This window comes from Camelus ferus, chromosome 3 (genome assembly GCF_009834535.1).
Source record: "Camelus ferus isolate YT-003-E chromosome 3, BCGSAC_Cfer_1.0, whole genome shotgun sequence".
NCBI lineage: Eukaryota > Metazoa > Chordata > Mammalia > Artiodactyla > Camelidae > Camelus > Camelus ferus.
The window spans coordinates 114,404,996-114,425,462 of record NC_045698.1 but is presented as its reverse complement, the minus strand read 5'-3'; the positions used below and the strand labels follow the sequence as shown (position 1 = coordinate 114,425,462).

General features: G+C 56.0%; 1 protein-coding gene across 1 annotated transcript in view; it reads left to right on the top strand.

Moving 5' to 3' along the window:
- The first annotated feature begins 18,397 nt into the window (after positions 1 to 18,397).
- The window catches only part of GCSAML (germinal center associated signaling and motility like), a 43,819-nt gene continuing 41,749 nt past the window's right edge, over positions 18,398 to 20,467 (top strand). Inside the window, exon 1 of the mRNA XM_032477255.1 lies at positions 18,398 to 18,534. The gene's annotated coding sequence lies outside the window, so the exon portion shown is untranslated. The remainder of the gene's footprint in view (positions 18,535 to 20,467) is intronic.

The following is a 20,467-nucleotide window of genomic DNA, read 5'->3' as shown; positions in this document are numbered from 1 at the left end:
CCCTTGAGGAGCGGCAGGCCCTTGAGGAGCGGCTAGATCAGCAGGAGTGGCAGGCCCTTCAGGTCCGGCAAGAGCAGCAGGAGCGCCCGGCTCTTCAAATGCAGGTGGAGCAGCAAGATCTTCAGGAGTTGCAAGATTAGCAGGAGCTGCAGGATCTTCAAGAGCAGGAGCAGCAGGAGGGAGCTCGCGGTCTCCTGCTGGATCCTTGTGGTCCTGTTTTTGTTCTTTGGCATGTTCCCCTGTCCCCGCCTGCTCTGGACCTGTAGCTGTTGGTGTGGAGAGAGCTTTAAGTCTAGTGGTTGTGGTCAGGCTGTGAGAAAGGAAAAAGGTACCCACATGCCTCCCTTTCCATGTGCCTTTTCAAGGAGAGAAATATTTCCATAGCTTTGCAGACAGCTCCCACCCAGCGAGTGCCCACAGGATGTGTTCTGTGACTGAAGTCTTCCAGACAGGTGGTCTGAGGCCAGTCTTTGCTCTGGTCCCAACAGCAGCCTTTGGGGACGCCTCCCTGTGTGGCCCAGCCCTTCGCCCTCCCTCACCTACACACGCACACCAGCCCTGCCCTTCTCACCTTTGGGCTCTGCTTCGGGGGGCTCCTGGTCCTCTACCTGACTCCCCGGGAGGTGGGCACGGTGCTCCAGGTCAGAGCTGGGGGTGCTGAGCTGCCCCTCAGCCCCAGGCAGGATCCTGGGGAGAGACCTGGGCGGTGTGTAGGCAGGAGGCCGTGGTGGTGAGGAGCCCTTCATACCCAGACTCTTCTGGAGCCTGCGCTGGCCTTCCAAAGTGTGGCACACCATCCTCTCGCTTGGGCAGGTGTCATGGGTGTCCTGGTCCCCCGGATCCTGTGGTGTCCGGCTCTGCAATGACAGTGACCGGCAGCCGGCCCGGCCCGGAGGTCTCAGAGCCCTGCCTGGCCAGGACCACGCCTGCTTCTGCCCCACTCGACCCTCTGCTGCCAGATCATACTGGGACCTTGGACAGCAGTCACCCGGGAGGCAAGAGACACACCCAGAGGGCATGGGCGCCACCTCGGGCAGCAGGGCCCTGCCCTGGTTCTCCACATCCCAGCCAGCCCGCTTGGACCCAGGTTGTGGACGTGATCGGCCCCCCAGGCCTCCCACCCTTCCTCAGCCTGCTCTTGCTTGAGGCAGGACCCCCCCCAACATGACTGCCCCACCTCCACCAGTCAGGAAGGGGCCGTGGGGCTACCCGGGTGGGATCTGAGTGGTGGCCTGGCCTGGGCGGGCCTGCCGTGGGCCTCCCTGTGTTACCTTTCGGTCCCTCTGGCCAAAAGGCCAGAGGTGCCTGGGGTGAGACCTGACCCACTGTCGGCACTGTTGGCGAAGGCCGTTGCTGTGGGCTTTCCAGGGGCCGCGACCTCGGGATCTTGGGATGCAACAAGACATGTCTGAGTTGAGCTGAGTTCACCAGCCAAGTCAGTTGAGAAGGGTTCTTCTCTACAGGCCTGGTGACCTGGATTCCAAGTTCTGTTGGGCTCTGTTGCCAGGGAAGTGAGGTCACTTCCTGGGGTTCCCTTCCCCAAGCTTCCTCCTTACACAAAGCTCCCCAGGGGCCTCTCTGGGCTGCCGATGGCTCACTTCCCACCCCATGCCATGTCCACACAGTGACACCAACTCGGCCCCTCCTATAGCCCTAGGGAGGCCTGGATGCAGCCAGGGCCACAGCTGTGAGGACACAGCTGGGTTCAGACCCGGCTCCTCCACCAGCAGTGCTGTCACGCTGGACAAGCCACCTACCTCTCAGGGTCTCCCCAATCCCCCATCGGCCCAGTGGGGATCATTCTGGACCCTGCTTCCTAGGAAAGCCATCCTGTCTCTAGAACCACAAACACCTACTGCACCTGTCACCTCTGCGGGCTGGCATCACAGGGAGCTCGTGCACAGACTCAGCAAAGGAAGGGCCCCACAGAGGGCTGGTGGGGAGCAGGACACACCCCACACAGGCCGGGGCCTTCCCTGGGCTCTGGGGAAAGTCACCCTCCTTGCCGCCTGCTTCCCAGCTCCCTGTCGGCGGGTTGCAATTAAACACAACTCTGACATCGTCTGTTCTGGCATGAGACCTCCTAGGTCATTCTGTCAGGTCAGATTCAGGCCCAGTGCCCCATCTCGGCCTCTGGGGTGGGCTGCCCCACAGTGGCTCCCTCCTTTTTTGCCCTCTGGTCACACGTCCTTGTGTGATCCCCACACTCTCCCCTGCAGGGTCGGATGGACACTGGGACCGGGTTCTGACATGTAGACTGACTTGAGACAATGTGCGTGAGTTCCACTCATTCCCATGCTCCAGTGTTCCTTCTCTCTCTGTCTCTCAGTGCCTCTCTCTCTCCCTCTGCCTCTATGTTTCAGCCTGTCTCTTTCCTGTATGCGTATGTGCATACGATTATGTGTATATGTATGTATTTATATGTGTGTATTTTTAGGGCCCAGGGCAGGCACTTCTGAAAATGCCTTGATGACATATTATTTTGAATTCATGTTACTGAAGAAAACACATCTTTGAAAGCTGTGCAAGCACTTTGGGGGGATCAGCTCTAAGGACCAGCACTGCTGGGGAAGGGATGCACCTGTGGCCCTTTGATGTGTCCTGCTCACTGTTCCCCCAGAGAGGAGTGTCTTTTCGCTCTTCCCTCCAGGGGATCTGCTGGGGCCTCTGCCTCCTCACGTTGTCACCAGGGCTGGTTGTCACCAGGCTAAAGACCTGCCAGTGTGATGGTGACCAGTGCTGTCCCCCACAGTGTGTCTGTCTGCCTGTGTCCTCACCCGAGAGGTCAATCACCTCTAACACACACTGGCCACCTGCAGTGCTTCTTGTTGGAACTGCCTGTGTGTGTTCTGTGTCTTTTCAGAACACTGGGTTTCGAGAGGTTTTTAGACCACATGGGTGTGAAACCTTTCTCTGACCTTGCGTCAAGAGGAATGCTTTTTCAGGTTGTGGTTTGTCTTTTGAGCTGTCTTTTCTGGTCTTTGTTTTTTGGTTTTGTTTGGTTTTATTTTGCCACAGGAAGAGCTAAGCATCTCCCTTTGGTTCTGGTTTCACGCTTAGAACAACAGTGCCTACCCCGAGATTATGCACAGTTACTAAAAGGGCTTCATTTAGTATATCTCATCTTTAATCCATGTGGAGCTTCCTTTCAAAATACAAAATGCTAATTCACGTAAAAACAAAAAGATTTACCTGTCCTAACTTAAGAGATGTGGGCAGACCTTTTATATGATGTCATTGATAGGGAACCTCCAGGATAGGTAAAGACAGAGAGCAAGGGGATGAGGGCTTGTCACAGGCTAGGGGAGGGAGGACGTGCGGTGTGCTTCGGATACAAGGTTTTACTCTGAGGAAGGAAGGAGTCTGAACCCAGACAGGTGCTGATCCCACAGCATTGCGAGTGCACTTAATGCTCCTGAACTGCGCAGCTTAAAGTGGGAAAAGGCTAAACTTAATTCTTGTAAACTTAAACCATAAAAATAGATGATACGTAATAGAAAAGAACAAATCTGACTCCATACTAGATCTCTTCCTGTGGCTTTAACCCGTGCCCTGTTATCTAGGCTTAGTCTTGTCTGTCTCACAAACAGGAGAGCCTGTTCCTCAAGGCTCTGATCTTCAAGCACATTAACACTTTTGCACTGATATAAAAACAACAAGTTGCAGAATAGAAAATAACTTGTTTTGTTAGAGGTTGTACAGGGGCACCATGACTTGACCCACGTGGACAGCTATAGACCAAGAACATGGTCGACTAATGTCCTGGAGAACCATCTTCCCCAAGTCAGACTTTAGGCTCCTTTTCTACTAAAAAGGGGAGGGGCTGTGGTTGGTTGATGCAAACTTCTTGGTGCAGGAATTCTTTGTTTTCGGAATCCTTTGCAGCTGTCCATGTGGGTCAGGTTATGGTGCCCCTGTAAATCCTCCAACAAAACAAAGGTTATTCCCTATTCTGCAACTTGTTATCTTTATAGGAGTGCAAAAGTGTTCATATCCTTAAAGGTCAGAGCCCTGAGAATAGGCTATCCTGTATATTTCAGGCTAAAGGCAACAGGGCAGAGGCGGACAGGGGACTTCTCATTGGCCCATCAACAGTCTCCCCAATTCAAGGGACTGACCAGCGTCGTGGTGGGTTCCAAGGTGGCCTGTCCAGCGCAGCTGCCTGCTTGGCTCTCCAGCCTTCGGGCTCCTAACAAGGACACTTTCAAATCTTCTGTCCTTTTCCCCTCTGCCCCGGGGCAAATGAACGCAGTCCCTGCACCCACCTGGGCTGAGCCCAGGCCACACACATAGCCCGACTCACATAGCCCACTGCCTGCTGTCCATCCCCAGGCTCAGCAGCACCCTCACACCCCCACAGGCCCCTGTGTCTCCGCTCTCAGGGTCCGGATCACCATCCGGGCCATCAACCACCCAAGGCCCACAGGCCAGTGGCAGGCAGCCTGGGACCACCGTGACCCCCTGGCTCAGATGAGGCGCAGGGCGTGGAGGTTAGAGTGCCTGAGCTGGAATTGGAACTGCTTCCTGCCTGGCCCGCTGCGCCCTGTAGCCTCAGACTGTGCTGTGCCTCACTAGGTCAGATTCCCGCTGGTGGCAGTCACCATGGTGACCAGAGCCCGGACTTCCTCGCCCCACCCGCCGGGGTAAGGGGTGAGGGTGTCAGCTCCAGGTAGGGGTGCACTCTGAGTGAGGGGGATCCCGCGTTGAAGGAGGACAGGCTGAGGGGTGAAGGGGAACGCATCAGGATGTGGGGGGTCCTGCGGTGAGGCATGAGGAGTGTGCTTGGGGTGTGAGGGCCACAGGTGAGTACTAGCAGGGTGGCGTGTGGGGGCGGGGACTTCCTTGTGACAAGAAACCCTGTCTTGGGGGTGCAGTCTGAGACTGGGGGTGGCGGGGCAAGCAAGGGGAGTGGGGCTGGGGTGTGTGGCCTGGCCCAGGGCCGGTGCTGGTTCTGGTTGAGTGCCAGGACCTAGTCCGGTGACGGGGTGGGGTCGCTGGTGATGGAGACCCGGTGGGGTGGGCAGAGGGGTGGGCGCGCTCTACCGCCCTACCGCCAGGCCCCGCCCAGCCCGGCTGGGCCCACTCGCAGAGAACCAGACAGCGGGAGCCCCACCCCGAGCGTCCGCGCTGCGGGCGGGAGGAGGCGCGGACACGCAGATGCCGGACCCCGCCCGGCGCGTGTGGAAGCTGGACGGTAGCCGGGCGCCCCTGGACCTGCTCCCGAGGAGGAACGCGGCTTGGGGTCTGGGCCGCCGCTTGCCGTCGCCTCCGCTGCCATCGCCGGGCAGGTAAGGGGGCGCTGGTGGGGGCGCGCAGGTCGGGGAGCCGGGTGAGGTCTGGGCTGCGCAGCTGGGGAGGCGCACAGGGAGGGGGGGCGTGGGGTGAGGTCCAGGCCGCGCGTCCCGTTATGACCCTGAGGCGGGTGCGGGGCCGCCGCCATGGTTCGTGGTGCCTTCCCCCGGTTAGTAGCCCCTGAACCCCGTTTCTTTGCTGCCGCTTGTACCCGGGTTTGGGTAAGCGGGTGCAGCCCCGGGAGGTGGGAGGGAGCCGGACTGCCCTTGAGCACTTCCCACCGGCCCTCAGGTCATGGCCTGCCTGCGGGAGGCGGGTGCGAGGCTGCCAGGGTGCGGGGCCGGCGGTATCCGCGGCAGCAGCAGGGAGAGGGGTCTTCTCCTGGGAGCTGTCGAGTTGTTCCCATCTACCCCACGGCCTGTCCTGGGGGCTGTCTCTAAAGCCCCAGATTTGCAGGACCCAGGTTACAGGTCAGTCTGCTTTTGAGAGGAGGGCGCGGTGCGGTGAGTGTGCAGGGATGGCGGTAGCGACAGCGGGAAGTGGTAGCAAATCCCCGCGCTCACACAGGGCAGCCCCAGTCCCGCCATCGCCGCCTCCATCCCCTGACAGCACAGCTCCCGCCTCCGGGGAGCAGGCTGATCTGTAAACTGAGTCCCACGAACCGGGGGGGGGGGGGGGGGGGTAGCAGAGGCCAAGGCCAGGACAGACTGCAGGGGAGTTTGAAGCAAATCCATAGACTCGCATGGGCAGATCCCTAAACCCGCGGTTGCTTCTGCTGCCTGCGACCACACCGGGCCCGCCTCCCGGGAGCAGGCTGACCTGAGGACGTGCCTGGGACAGTAGAGGCTGCCTCCAGGCCATGCTGCGGGGAAGATGGGGACAAATCAACCAGTTCGCCAGGGCAGCGCCCCTCTCCCCCCGCCAGTGCCCCAAGTTCATGGGACACTTCCAGGTCAGTTGGCTCCGGAAGGCAGGTGCGGTGCGGTTAGAGGGCGGCAGGGGGCAGGTGGACTTGCTCCCATCTCCCCGGGGCCTGTCGTGGGGGCAGCCTCTGCTGCCCCAGGTTCACAGGAAGCATGTGTTCATGTCAGCCTGCTACTGGGAGGAGGGCGCAGTGCGGTCAGAGGGCAGCGTTAGCAGCAGGAAAGGACTTTAGGAGGACCCGGCTCTAGCCCAGGGTAACTCACTCTCCTTTTTTCTTCTCTTGCTTCCTCAGTTGGTGGCTGTAGCAGCTTTTCCAGTATAGGTTATTAACAGATTTTGAACATAGATTTCTGTGCTATACAGAAGAAACTTAAAAAAAAATTTATTGTATATTTAGTGGCTAACATTTGTAAATGTTAAATAAACTCCCACATTTAGCCCTTCCCACCCCCTTTCCCTGGTAACCATAAGATTGTTAACCAATTTTGCGAACCTGTTTGTTTTGTAGATGAATTCATAGTGTCATCTTTTTTTTGATTGCACATATGAGTCATATCATTTGGTATTTTTCTCTTTCTGGCTCACTTCACTAAGAATGACGATCTCTAGGTCCATCCTTATTGCTGCAAATAGCATTCTTTTAACCTTTTTAATGGCAGAGTAGTATTCCATTGTATAAATATACTACATCAGCTTCATCCAGCCACCTGTTTTTTCATTTAGGTTGCTTCCACGTTTTGGCTATTATATATAGTGGTGCTATGAATACTGGGGTGCAGGTACCTTTTTGCCTTGGAATTTCCTCTGAATATATACCCAGAAGTGGGATTGCTGGATCATAAGGTAAGTCTGTTTTTAGTTTTTTGAGGAAATTCCATTCTGTTTTCCATAATGGCTACACCAAACTACATTCCCACCAGCAGTGTAAGAGAGTTCCCTTTTCTCCATACCCCCTAGCATTTATCATTCATGAACTTTGAAGTGACGGCCATTCTGACTGGTGTTTTGTAGTTTTGATTTCCATTTCTCTGATAATTAGTGACAGTGAGCATTTTTACATGTGCCTATTGGCCATTTGCAGTCTTCACTGGAGAATTGCTTCTTTAGGTCTTCTGCCCATTTTTGGATTGGGTTGTTTTGTTTTCTTAAGTCATATGAGCTGCTTATATATTCTGGAGATCAAGCCTTGGTCAGTTTCATCTTTTGCAAAAATGTCCTCCCATTCCGTAGGTTGTCATTTTGTTTTGCTTATGGTTTCCTTTGCTGTGCAGAAGCTTTTAAGTTTCATTAGGTCCCATTTGTTTATTCTTGCTATTATTTCTATTGCTTGGGTAGACTGGCCTAGGAGAAGATTTTTGAGATGTATGTGAGATAATGCTTTGCTTAGATTTCCTTCTAGGAGGTTTATTGTATCTTGTCTTATGTTTAAGTCTTTGATCCATTTTGAGTTTATTTCGTGTATGGTGTAAGGGAGTGTTCTAACTTCATTGGTTAATTTTTGTTTAAATGTTTGGTAGAATTCTCTGCTGAAATCATCTCAGCCTGGAGATTACTTTTTCATGAATTTTAGAATTATGAATTAAATTTTGTTAGCAATTATAGGGCTATTCTAATGATCTGTCCTGTTGGGTGAGTTGTGGTAGTTTGTGTGTTTCAAGGGGTAGGTCACTGATCTGAGCTGTCAGATTTCCATGTGTGCTGTTGTTCGTGGTATCTGTCATCCTCTTCATGTCTGCAGGATTGGTGGTAAAATCACATTTCTTTCCTGAACTTGTTAGTGTCTTTCTCTCCTTTTCTTTGTCACGCTTGCTAGAGATTTATTGATTTTATGAATATTTTCAAAGAACCAGGTTCATTGCTGTGGGCTGGGCACCGTCCACTGCTCACATGTGGGGCCCAGAAACCCTCCACACGGTGCCAGCACTCAGGTGCTGTGACCCACTTACAGACACGAGGGCCCCAATACTGACGATGAGGTAACTCACCTGGGATCTCACCGCCAGCAGGTGGTGGAGCCACAGTTGCATCTCAGATCCCCACAGCAGGCCCCCCAGACCCTGCAGTGGGCGAGGATCCAGAAGGAGGGACCATAAGAGTTCTTTTCTTTGATAAGTGGAGAGTTTGACAGCATTCCTTCTTTTCTTCCCATGATCAGCAGCGGAAGGTGTTGAGAACAACTTCAGAAAACCTCAGAAACTGCTCATTTTTCTCTACAAATGTTGTCTACACCACCCCTGGGACATGCGTCAACAGGTACGATGGCACCTTCTGGAAGCCCGCCAGATGGAGCTGGAGATGGCAGACCTGCACGTCTCCACCCTGAAGTATAAGCAGGCTGAGCAAGAGAGGTGGGTGCCGGGGTTGGGGGGGTCGGAGGTGGCGGGAGCCTGAGGCCCTGGGACATCCTGTGAGCGTGGGTGCCGCCCTTCTCAACACCGCAGTGGTTCTGGGCATCCCCGTGCCCTTGGGAAGAGCCTGGTGTGTCTGGGAAACCAGGGCCACTGACGGGGTTTGTGTCTTGTACCACCAGCTTCAGGGCAAGCATTTCACCAGCGCCATCGCTCTGGCCCTGATTCCGGCCGCCTTGTTCGGCCTTGCCCATCTGCTAATAACCCCGCAGTGAGTGTTATTCTGGGTCCGTCCATCAGAGGTCGCCAAGCGTCGTTCGCTTTTCACGTTCAGGCTGGACTCCCGCAGTCACAGTCCCGTGGTGCCCCCGCCTCGGGGGGCAGTCTGCGCTGCACACCAGTGCCCCATTTCCTGGAGGAGGTGGCCGCACGAGCCTGATGGCCGGGGCAGGGCTGCTCCTTCTGAGCTGTTAGTTTTAAATGTACTCAGTTTTGCGACCTCTCCGTCCGTAGCACACGCACCACGTCATGACAGCCTCTGCGAGAGGAAACAGACCAAACGGGCACCCTGGTTTCCAGGTGCTTGTCGACAAATGTTCAGAAACATTAAAATAAGAAAAAGTTGGCTCTGGAAAGGGACACAAATACAATAACTTTAATAACATTTAACCATTATAACTCAAAATTGAGTTTGGCATTTTTTGTTCTTTATAAGGAAAAACCCCAGAAAAATCTGCATTTTCTCCACATGTCCCACTGTCTTCACACTTGATCTCAGCCAAAAGGCCGAGAAACGATTGTACCACTTTCTTAATGAACCTCCCGAGTGGAGTCAATTCAAAACACATGGCAGCCACCCCCACCCCCAGACACTGCACACACTGGCCACCTGGATGGCCCTACCTGGGGATCCAACTTTTTCTAGAAAAGTCCCCTCTAGATGAGGCCCAGGAAGAGGGCAGTGCGCGGCAGCCAGGTCTGTGCAGCGCTCGGCCTTCCTGCATGAGGAGAGTGCCTCTCAGGCGCTCCCAGGGCTAGAGGGACCCTGGGGTGGCAGGGAAGTGAGGGCGGACACAGGAGGGGCTCCTCTGCTAGAAGAGGACCAGCATGGGCAGCTCCCCAGACACCATTGTTGCTTCCCTGGGGCTGGGACCCGGGACCTGGGTAGGGCAGGGGAGGAAGGGCGGGGCCCCTGGCATCCTCTGGGCACACCTGACCTGGCCCAGCCTGCAGGGACTGTGTCATCTGTCCTAGGGGTGTGACCGTCCTGCTCCTCCTGGAGTTCTAAGTCTGCTTCCTGGTGTCCTGTGTCTGTACCTGCACGTCACCTGGTCCAGGTACGTGTGTGTGTGTGTGTGTGTGTGTGTGTGTGTGTGTGTGTCCTGTGCCTGCTCTTCACCTGGACCAGGTGCAAGTGTGTATGTCTCTTGCACCTGCCTATCACCTGGACAGGTAGGTGTGTGGCCTCTGCCTGCCCTCTTGGCAGGACAGGTGGAGGCAGGTTGTCCCTCACCTTCCTGGCAGGTGAAAAGAGTCGTCCATGGGGCACAAGCTCCTTAGGCCCCATCCTGTGCGGGTTGCTGTCTGGAGTTCTGGGAGCGCGCCCCGACGGGTGGGTGTGGATGGCGACTGAATGAATGAGCACAAGGGGTGATGCTGTTCTCCCCGAAAGGAGGGTCCTGTGCCCTGTCGGGTGTTCATGTTGTAGACGGGGTCCTCCACACTCTCGAGGACTCTTCCTTGGCTTAGGAACCAGGGTTGAGCTCGTGGCCCCGTGCTGCCCGGGGCTCCTGGGAGAGAGGAGCTCTGGCCTTGTCCTGCACACCGTCCACATGTCCTGAACCTTCTTTTTCAAACGTCCCGTTTCCCCACTAGACCCCCATTTGTCATGTCTGACAGACTCAGTGTTATCTTTGTACAGTTGTTGAAAGCAACTACTTCTTGGGAAGATTGAATCTAGATTTATTTATTTAAATTCTTTGTTATTCATAGGTACCCTGTTGATTGAAGTTGAGAAAAAAAATGCTGTTTAAATAAACAGCCACAGTCCAGCTCTTTGATTTCACAGACGGGGTGGCTTCTGGCTCGGTCAGCTGCAGTTTCCCACTTCAGGTAAGATGGCTCTACTCGCCTACTTCCAAATGAAAGCATGGCCAATAGACACTGGTTTGTAAGTCCTGTCACGCTCTTCCCCAGTGCTGGGAACCCATGTGCCTGGTGGACACATGGTTCTCCCGGTGGAGGCAGCCCAGGCTCCACCAGCCCCTTTCTTTCTGAATGTCCACTCTCCCCTCCTCGCCCTCCCTCGGCCCTAGCATTTTTCTCAGTGTGGGGTTTTGACCCAGCACCTGCAGCGGGTCCCGCTCCCAGCTGCTGGGCAGGAAGCAGCTGGGGCGGAGCGCATGGTCCTGACGGCAGGCGGCGTGTGCCTGTTCAGGGGCCGACCCGTGTGCTCACATGCTGCCCTCCCCAGGCCCTGGACTTGGTAGCTGGGCTCTGAGTTCACGGGGCTTGTGCAGAAGACTGGGGCCAGGCGACAGGAGGTGACTGTGGGGCCAGGTGACAGGAGGTGACTGTGGCGCCAGGCATGGACGGCAGGATCCGGCTGGGGAGGATGGGGACTGGCAGGTGGGACAGAGCTGCCCAGCAGAGGCCCAGCACATACTGAGGAAGGGAGGTGCTACAGGGCACGGCTGTGCACGCAGCTGGGTTGGGGCCCATTGCAGCTGTGTATCCCCGAGAAAGCCTGGGAGTCAACAGAGGGCTTTCCTCTGTTTCATGGAAGTGGCCACAGCCAGGGCATCAAGGTCCGGTGTGGCAGCTCTGGGACCACCTGGGACCTTCGCCCACCCTGCTGGCTCCCTCGTCACTAGGGGCTGCCAGCTCCAGGGCCTTCGTGTCTCCGTCTGTGAAAGGGATGGGAATTGGAGCTGATACTCATCATGTACTAGGAGCAGGGCCTGGGACACCACAGGCTCAACTGAACATTCTTAGAACAAGAGGAGAAGCTGGTGAAGCAAAGGGGTGGGATCCCTGTCGGTCCTGGAGGCCAGGATGCCGTGACCAGAGGAGGCGCTCTGCAGGGCTAGGGGCGGAAGGCGGGAGAGCAGGCAGCTGGAGAGTCGGTGGTGAGGGCTGGAAAGGGGCAGAGCTGGAGCAACCAGGCGTGCGGACCTAAGGGCTTGAGGCTGGGCGGCCTGCCGAGGGTGTTCCTGCAGCAGTGCTGGCCCTGGGTGGGGATGTGGTGGGACCAGGGCTGAGCCGGAGGGGCAGAGGGAGGAGGAGTGGGGAGGAGGGCACCAGAGGGGTGCACACTGGACCGGTCACTGGGCATCTGCAGGTTTGGATGCGCTCTGCTGTGTGGGGCTCCAGGCCTCTCTGGTTCCTGGGGACGCGGGTGTGATGGGACTTGGAAGGAGGCCGGGTGTGCTTCTAACAGCACCCCCCAGCTCTCCCACCCAGGCCCAGTGCTCATGGTCGTGTGGCAGCCTCATTTTTCTGTCCACTGTCCCAGTAACCCCTTGGTGGTATTCTGAGCAAACGCAGAGGGGATCCTTCAGGAGGGTGAGAGTCCCGACCTGGCCTGCCTTCCCTGTGTTTCCAAGTCCACACTCATTCCCCTAGTCGCACGACAGGCCAAGAAATCAGGACACGCGGTGTCGGGGTAAAGAATAGTGACTTTATTGGGAAAGCCAGCTGACCGAGAAGATGGCAGGCTAATGTCCTGGAGAGCCACCTTCTCCAAGTGAGAATTTAAGCTCCTTTTACACTAAAAAGGAGAGGGGTTGTGGGTGGTTGGTGCAAACTTCTTGGTGCAGGAATTCTTTGTTTTTAGAGCTGTGGGTCAGGTCATGGGGCCCCTGTAAAAGCTATAACAAAACAAATGTTACTTTCTATTCTGCAGCTTGTTGTCTATAGGAGAGCAAAAGAGTTCGTCTCCTTAAGGCTGAGAGCCTTGAGAATAGGTGCTCCTGTGAATTTCAGGCTCCTTGAGAATAGGCTCTCCTGTCAATTTTAGGCTGAAGGCAACATTGTTTCACAAAAGTTGCAGAGCTGGTAAGACAGCCTGGAAAACAGCACAGGGTTAAAGGGAAAAGAACAGATCTAATATGCAGTCAGATTTGTTCTTTTCTATTACACCTGCTGCCCCAGCAGGGCTGGCCTCAGGGAGGAAGGGTGTCCCCCCAGCCCCCGAGAGCCGCCTGCAGAGTGTGGGGAAGGCAGGGAGGGGGTTTGCCTGCTGGTGAGATAAACTAGACATGGCTGATGAATGGACAGTGACTGGAAAGTTAGAAAACTTCTGGGGTTTCCCTCTTTAGGGAGGGAGAGGGAGCCTCAGTAGAGGGCAGTGACCCTGGAGAGAAACCCCAGAGCTCCTGCCAGTCCCTGCAGGTGCCCTGCCATCTCTCATCTGCTTCCCGTCCAGTCTCCGTCCTCGTGTTGCATCATGTCCTACCCCAGCCCCAGTGCTCACACTGTATCTGTGAGGGACAGGTATATTTAGCATAGATTGTCAGTATCGTTTGAACTCCGAATTGCAACTCGGGGGGGGGGCTGTGAAATTTTTTTTTTTTTCGTGAGCTGTGTATGAAAGGAATGGAATAGGAATGAATGAAACATCACTCTGTCATCAGGGTTTCCTGGAAGTTTCTTTCAGATGTGTGTGTCTGTGCGGCTGTGATTCACATGGTTCCTGATTTGTGGCCTGGTTGGAAGCCTTTGAGTGCCCCGCCCCCTGCATTGGAGCATGCGGTCCAGGGAGCTGGGCTGCGCCTGCTGGCCCCTAACACACACGGCAGGAGCCCTGAGCACAGGCCGGGAGTGCGGCCGGCTGAGTGGAGAAGGACGGGGTTGTGCAGTTGTCACGTTTGCCTGGAATGTTTAAACTCCACAGCCACCGAGCTGAGGCACAGCAGGGAGGTTGTCACTCAGCGGCCACCCTGCCTCCCACCGAGTGTTTGGTGCAGCTGCGGTGCTCCTGTGTCGTGTCCCGGTCACAGCACACTCCACGGCTTCTCTCCCTGCAGAGCACAGGCTGTCTCTCCATATTTGTCCTGCGTCTCCCTGCCTCGTGGCGTCGTCCCATTGTTGGGGTCCTTGGTGAAATTCAGCTCCGGCTGTGAACTGCCACTTGCCGTGGGGTCCGGGACTCCCAGCCGGGCCATGGCTGCAGAGTCGCTGTCTGAGACAATGAAAGCGAGCTTTGAGACGTTCCAACAGGTAACACCCCACTGGGCCGCCTTTGAATAACTGTGGGTCCTGTTCTAGGGGTGTTTTCCATCGTTCACATCTGGCCAGCTGTCTCTTTTTGGTGTTACGACAAGTTAGTTGTCGTGCTGCCGTTTGGTCTGTGTGTGTACCTGTCTCAGCTCACTGAGCTGAGCAACCCGCTCTGTGTCCTGGTCTGCAGAGGGAGTGCGGTTGGCTGGTGGTGTCTGGGCCCCGGTTCCTCACCTGTAGAGCAGGGACCGTAATGACCCCGACCTCACAGGGCGGGGGGGTTATAGGGCTAGCGGCATGCGCGGCCAGGGCACTTTGGTCCGTGCTTTCTCTCAGGTCCCGTGCTCTCTGTTTTTGTTTTAATTTCTAATTTCAGAAACGTGAGTCAAAGAAGACTTTCTGACTTCATCCATTAAGTCATTTGTTGAATTTTGCAAAAGTGTATATTAAATAGGCTTAAAATGAAATTTCTAATACTTCAGTAACAATTAGTATACAGGCTGTGTGAAGAAAATGATAAAATTTAAAGTATATAAAAGAAAACACAAATAAAGGGAAATTCTTACCTTTTCTGACAGAGAAGGATGCAATATTATGAAAATGTCAAGTTAATCTGTTCAGTGAACTTCAGGGCCAGTCAGTGTCACAGGGCCGGGCAGATGGTGGGAAGTGTTAGTATTTTAAATGTAAAGATGTCAGTTCTCAGTTTTTCAATTTGGCAAGATTAATTATATGAAAACAGCCAGGAAATGTGTGTGGAGGATGAATTGTGGGTGAGGATCTAGCTGCATTCAGATGGTTCTGGAGGTTCTGTATTATGGATTGTCTATTGTGGCCACAAACAAGTTTGTAAAAGAGGCTGTGTTTTCAGTAGTATTTTATTGCTTGGTGTTTTCCAGGGCGCCTGACGATCCAGATCCGCAATGTCTTGTGCATTTTCACAGTGGTCTTAATCTACTCCGTGGCCCCAGGATGTGTGGTGAGCATGTCTGCAGGGGCTGGGCGTGGCGAGAACCCTGAGGTGCAGGGATGAGGGGCACCTGCAGGAACTGCACTGAGGGTTGGTCCCTAGGATGGAGAGGAAAAGGGGGGTCAGAGATGGGCATAGGGTGCCCCAGGAAGCCAGGACGAGGAGGACATCACCCAACGGAGGAAATGTGATCTGGTAACGGGAGACCCGGCCCATCGTGGTGTGCGGGTGACAGAAGCTGGGCAGAGAGACAGGAAGGAGAAGTGGGGGGGAAACAGGATGGAGCTGAGGGGTTTAGGAGGATGGTAGGGGTCTCGTGTCCCCCGGCCCAGGTTCTGGGGCTCGACTTCTGGTAGTGAGAAGCCTTGAACGGCCGTGAGCAGGCGGGAGTGTCCAAGGCCCAGCTGGTGGCCCTCGGGGAGTGGGAAGGGCAGGAGGCCGGAGAAGGCAGGGGACAAGGGGGTGCAGTGTGCTCTGAGTGGGGCCCCTCTTCCCCCTCCAGGTGTGCTGCCTGCCCTGGGCCTGGAGCTCCAGCCTCCCAGTGGGTCCCTGGTGGTCCTGTCGTCTGAGGGCTGGGCCCCATTGCTACTTGCACCACCCTGCGAGCCTGTGCCACACGCCCTGCTCTGAGGCCTCGTGGGCACGCTCCTGCTGGCCATATTCCTGTGGGTCTCCTCATCCAAAATGATCCTGCTCGGCAGTGCTCACCACATCCTACATCCCGGTCCTGGACCTCAGTGGGTACACAAAGATGGAGGGGTAGGTACGCTGCTCCCACCAGAGCCCATGGGCGGGCGTCACAAATGTCCGCGCATGATGCCCTGTGTTCTGATTTGCTGACTAGAAGCTTGTTAGTGCCAGGCTTCTCGCTCTCTTCACTTGGGTGCCAGTTCTAGCAGGTCCTTGAGTTTCCCCGAGAGAAGTGGCTCTCGGCCCATGTTGGTCCCGGGTGCCTCTGGGGGTGTCACACCTGAGGGGCCCTCTGTGGACGGGTCCTGTGTTCTTGGCACTGACGTGGATTTTCCTCTTACTCTTCCCCAAAGGGCGGCAGTGGCTCTGGGGGCAGCTTCCAGCTGATCACGGCCATCCTGCTGTCCTCATGCGCGCTGGCCCTGCACGCCTGGCAGCTGGACGTCAGGCTGCGGCTGGACTACGTCTTGGCCTCGCAGGTAAGAGGAGCCCCTCTGCTTCCCTGGGGGTCGGCAAGGGGGTCCCTCAGGAGGGGTGTCGGGTGGGGGCTCCTGGCTAGACGCCAGCAGCCATGTGAGTGGCACCGTCGGGGTGACGGAGGCCGGTGCCAGGGACAGGGAGAAGGACCGCAGGAAAGAGGGAAGAGGGCACAGCTGATGGGCCGCGTCTGGCAGTCAGAGTTTAGCTCTCTCACCAGCAGCGAGCTCCTGTCCCCAAAGGCGCTCTGCCAGAGGGGTGATGGCCGCATCCTCTTGTCTGCAGAGTACACTGATCATCGGAGCCGGGTCCTGTGGCTCCTGGGTTCCTCCTCTTGCCCTCACCTGCCGCCTGTCTGCCCGCTTTAAGGAGCAGGGTGAAACCCATCCTGTATGAGTCTCCTTGGTGAGTGATGACTCCTGTGGCCCACCCGTGTTGTTTTCCCTGAAAATGCACTAGAGGAGTCCTGGGGTTGTCAGGGATGGAGTATCTGGGTGAACTGGCTCAGCAGGGTTCTTGCTAAAACTGGACAATGTGGAAATGAAGAGGGACAGCGCAAAGTCATGGCCCAGTTGGGAAGAGGGTTCAGAGTCTGGTCCAGGAGAGAATCTTGGCAGGTGGCAGGTTGTCCAGTGAGTGAAGGAAGCTGGATGGGTGGGTGAGTGGCTAATGGAGGATCCTGCCCTCCCAGGCAGAGAGGAGCGGGACAACGTGGAGAGGGTGAAACTGGACAACAAGAGAGTCCTCTTCAACCTCCTGCCGGCCCACGTCACCCAGCACTTCCTCATGTCCAGCCCCCGGAACACGGTGAGCGTGTGGCCCTCATGGCAGCTGCTTCCCAGGCCCTGAGACACAGCAGGGTGCTCCTCCAAGCTGAGCTGGTCTGGTGGGTGCTGCAGGGCTGCAGCTGGAGGTCCGACCCAGAGGGACCCTCCCCACTGCCTAACATCGCAGAGGGTGGCCATTTCCAAGCCCTCAACTGCACCAAGAATGGGAGGCCCCCTCTGCCCATCCCCAAGGGGAGGGCAGAGGCTGGGCCATCAGAGGCTTCTGGGACGTGGGCTTGACAGGTGCCCAGAACTACTGTGTCCTCCCCTTTGATCCTGGAAGAAAGCGTAACAGTCACCAGCCCCACAAGGCAGGAGATCAGGCTTCAGGAAACCACAAGGGGGAAAGCGCTGTTTCAAGGCCGGCTTGTCCTGGGTGGCACCCCCTCTTGGCTGAGTTTGTGTGGCTGGCCTGGCCCTGCCCGCCTGGCTGCAGGGCTGGTGGTTCATTCCCTCCTCCGTGCTCAGTGAGATCTGGGGCCATGACCTGGAGGTAAAGCTCCAAAACCAGCCCAGCAGCACAGCGCAGGCTTAGAAAAGCTGACTCAAAAATAAAGAGGCTCAGGCTGGGTTTTAAGGTCCTAAAGGCACAAACACCAAGGCTTAGCTGGACCAGCTCTGGCCTGAAGTAGCTCCAGGGCTCATTTCTTATCCTGGGCCTGGGGGTGTCCAGAGAGGTTCATTTTCCTAGAACAGTGCAGTACCTCCTGGGTGCCTCCCCCCACCCAACAGGGGCCTCTGCTCTCACCTGTGAGCTGGATGCCCTAGCAGCAGCCTGGATGCTCCAAGCCCCCTCCTTGTGTGGCGCTGGTTCCCAGCCCATCCTGGCCGCCCTGGCAGGGGCTCCCGGTGGGGCCTGTCCCCAGCACCAGCCCTGAATGCTGCTCTGGTTACTGCTTTGGCCTTGGTGGCTGACTTGACCTCTGACTCCCAGGTCCTCTACTGCCAGTCCTGCTCGCAGGTGGGGGTCATGCTCACCTCCATCCCCAAGTTCAATGACTTCTACATCCAGCTGGATGACAGCAACGTGGGGATGCAGTGTCTGCGCCCCCTGAATGAGACCATCGCTGACTTGGATGAGGTAAGGGCCACCCCACTGCCCTGACTCTCTGGGGCCTGAGGGCGCCCGGGTGCCCAGCCCCCAGCAGTTCGGAAATGTGTCCACCACTGTAGCGTGTTCTCTGCGGATGGCGGGGTGGGGGGAGGTGGGAGCACATGCACTTTGTCTCCTTGGGAATCCCGGCCGGCCGACCTTGACAGTTGAGGAAGGGGCTTTGCCCAGGGTTGGGGAGGGTGGGCGATGTGCCGGGAGGCGGGGTGCTGGCGCTTGTACCCTATCCATTCTCAAGGCCGCCCTCTGGCCGGTGTATCCTCTGCGGAGGGGACCCCCCCCGGTACCGCGGCGCCCCGGGGACGCAGAGTCCGCCACAGCCTCCAGGAGGCGGGTCCCGGGCTGGGGCGCCCGCCGCAGCCTCGTGTGCCCTCCCCGCAGCGCCGCGCGCCCGCCCCCCGCCCGCGGCCCGGCCGGAGCGCCTTGGGGGAGGCTTGTCCCCGCTCGCGCGCCGTAGCGCGCGTCCCCGCGGGGGGCAGTGAGCGGGGCTGGCGGAGCGAAGCCGCACCGCGGAGGCTTCAGCCGCAGCGGGGCGGGGACGCAGGCCTGGAGGAGCGGGCGTGCCCCAGCCCTTTCCCGGACTGCGAGGCCGCCGCAGGGCCGCGAGGGGCCGCCAGGTGCTCGCCCCGCGCCCACCCGCGACGAGCCGGGCCTCCCCTTCCACAGCGACGGGAGGTGAGTCGCGGCCGGGGGCGGGGTGGGCTCGGGCCGAGCGGGGCGGCGGGCGCCACCACCGCCGCCGCCGGCGCCTATCCCCCGCCCTGGTGGCTCGCGTGACCCGCCGCGCCCGGGGTGTGGCCTGGGTCCCATGGCGGGGGCTCCGGGGACCGGGCGCGGAGCTGCGGTCCTTCCTGGGCGGCGTGGCCCTGCGGGGCTGGGGACACAGGCAGGTGGTAGGGCTGTGCTTCCCGTGTCTGGAGGCGGCGCGTCTCTTTCAGGATAAATAGCGCGATAACACCTTTACACACTTCTTTTAACTTTGTCCTACCTAGGGTTTTTTGTTTTTTCTTTAGGAAACATACATAATTCTTTTGATGTTACCCCTTCAGAAACATAGGCTTTATGGAGGCTTTTCCTTTAATCATAAAGTTATGTCTTGAAGGTAAAAAAGAAAGGCAGTCATGCTTTTCTTTTCGGGCGGGGGAATCCTTGCAGGCATAGCCCTTTAGTGCCTGCAGCTGCACCGGATCACTTGTGACCAGCCCCATCTGCTCCGACCCCTGGACCATAAAGAGAACACTTCGGAATCTGCACGGCCTGGGGGAGGGGGGCCACTTTCTTCAGTGGAGGTGCCGGGCCCCTTGTCAGAGCATGTCATATCATAAAGTCAAAAGTAACTGCAAGTCCCAAAGTGAGTTGTTAAAGCTGGAAGTATTTTCTCCAAATTCTCAGTCTTGCTGTAGAAAGAGATTCAAAAACAGAATTAATTTTTAATTCATCTACTCTTGCAAACAGGTCTCTCTGCAGGAAGTTAGGAGCTTCTATACTAATCTCGATCACACGCTCCCTTTATGTCCAGGCATGTGTTTGCCTTAATTTGAGGGGGCATTAAACATGGTTTCTCCCAAGTAATTCTTGGTTGCCTTCAATGCACAAAAATTAGCTTGTACGCCTTAGGTGGACTGTAATTGTCTATGAAACAATTAGAGATTGTGAACTTTTATTGCGCCTATTGGTTCCTATTCTCTTGAAACAGCTGAAATCAGGGCGCACTGCCATGGTCTGGATGCATGTCTGGCAGGTGCCAGTCAATGTTTGTTAAGGATGAGATGACTGAAGGTAATTTCCAAGCATTGGCTACATTTTGGTAACATTTTCGTTAAGGTTTTAAATCATTTCCTTGTATTTCTGGATTTCAAAATTGACTATCTTACATGGTTTAGGACATCTTACATGATTCATGTGTATATATCTCACACATTTTAGATATAAATGTAGAACTTTTGAACAGAAAGGTATTTTGTTATTAACTTTGAGATCTGAGAGAAATTTGGTTTTGTAGAGGGGAAGCTTTTGTTTTGCGTGTGGTTTTTTTTTTTGTATTTTTAAAAACTTGATGTAAATTAATAGTAAATAATCTAAAGTGATAGGGTTACTTGCAGCTTCAGGAACAGTTATTTTAGACATTCTCTGGGAAAACAATTTTTCTTGTGGGGTCGACCTTTGCAGCTCCAGAGAACCATCGTCCGCATTTTTATCAGACTGCGTATGTGTGAATGGGAGTTTGGAGCGTTGCAGGACCACAGTCTTTCTCCCACATCTCATGCCCCTGGCACCTGCAGCCAGCCTGTGGGAGCACCAAGGGAGGTCAGACGGGAGGGGAGGCGGGAGCCCTGTACAGGCTGTGGTTGCATCCTGCATAGATACATTGAATACCTGTGGGGACTTGTTTCCTGGATGCCTGGGGCCAGTGGTCTGGTTGGGCAGTGAGCTTTTCTCATAAATACAACATGGACTGGACGAGAGGCGGGGCGGGTGGTCAGAGGGCATTGGCAAGCTGGGATGCAGGCTGGCTGGGCTTTGAGAAAATTCAGGTACCTGATTTCACAAGGATTCTACAAAGAGATTCTTCATGATGGACACAGGCTGCTGAGTTGGGAGATGACTA